Consider the following 1645-nt stretch of genomic DNA (forward strand, 5'->3'; position numbering starts at 1 on the left):
GACGCCTTATGCGAAAGCTTGTCTGGGCTCTTATGGCTGTTCTACAATAGGGTCGTAAGTCGTAAGAAATTGGCTAATCACAGTTAAGTGTGAGAAGAATAAAGCCGGGAGCACATAGAAAAACGTAAGTCCGTAAGACGTGAGAAGAAAATCGTAACATTGAATTCGCTACTGGCCTTACGGTCTCTACTGTGATTGGTCAATTCACTTACTGCTTGCGTGTTACGGCCTTATGTTCTTGTATGTGTCATTTAATCGACTATGACTGGTTAATTTCTTACAGCTTACCGCTTTAAGTTAGTTGCTGTAAGTTAGATGCAGTTTTAGTTGCATCGCATAGATTACTTGTAATTAAACATAAAAAGAAGGGTCCCTACAACTTTTATAACTTAACAAATGTTTAAATCTGTAATGACATTTAAATTATATAATAAAAATTTTACGCATTCATGTAATTTAGCTTTATTAATGTTATGATACGCACCTTATTTCTCATTTCGGTCTTCTTAGAGTGGAATCTGGAAATGCCATTTGTCGATCCTATAGCATTCTGGTGTTAAGCAACGATCTGACTTCCACGTACCTTAGCTTGCTTTTAACGATGATAGGTAGTGTGCTGATTTTCTTACCTCTACTCTCTTTTGCATTATTATCACGATTAGTAGGTATATAAGGTAATAACAAATCTTCGTAATGTTCAATGAAAGGGGCGAGGTTCAAAGAACCCTGTGATTTCATAAGGCCACAAACAGCCAGCTATAATAATTACAAGAAAATTAATTAAATAACCATATACTAAGGATTAGAATATAATGTTGATACTAACAGTTATTCGCTGTCAAATAACTGAACCAAATGAAGCGTAATAATGCAGAATATTTTGTATGGAAAGTATGTGCATAGTATCATATTGGAAAAATATAAGAGGCTGAATACTCACTAACAATACCATCATTATTATTCTTTTTTTGTAGAGTTCAATGCTTTCCATTTCACTCTTTAAACGAGTATTCTCCAATGTTGGTATATACCTGATCATAAATATTCATAGAATCAATTTTTCAAGATTATTTTGTTTAATTATTTTGTAAAATAAATACAAAATTTGTTTAAATTTTCATATTACTTGTCGGCGATCGACGACCAGCGAAGCATCAATTTGAGCACGCACTATTTAAAAAAATCTCCAATTTGAATGTATGAAACTCTGACCCAATAGTAATTCCAACAATAACTCCGTTAATTTATCCACCTTTGAATAAAGATTGATAGGGTTAAGGTTATTTGAAAGGTTAAGTTTTTCGCGCGGCGCACAGATTACATTTTTTCACATTGACAGCTATCCTAACCGCTCCAAAAGCAGTGACTCGCATTCTGACAATTTTGCTGCGTTCCGAAACTCATTACGAAAAAAGTGTCGCAACCTTTTAGTCGGTAAGTATAGGTTTGTTCGCGTCGCATGCTCCATTGGTCAATTCCCTAACTGCTTGTGTGCTATGGCCTTACGTTTTTGTATGTGTCATGGGCTTTAAAGCGGGGAGCACAGACTCTTGCATAACGCATAACACATGAGGCATAAGAAATTGAACCAACCAGAGTTCTCTATTACATGGAAGGGAAAGAAATGGAGAACTTCGATTGGTAC

The sequence above is a fragment of the Trachymyrmex cornetzi genome, unplaced genomic scaffold (genome assembly GCF_001594075.2).
Source record: "Trachymyrmex cornetzi isolate Tcor2-1 unplaced genomic scaffold, Tcor1.1 scaffold108, whole genome shotgun sequence".
NCBI classification, from domain to species: Eukaryota; Metazoa; Arthropoda; class Insecta; order Hymenoptera; family Formicidae; genus Trachymyrmex; species Trachymyrmex cornetzi.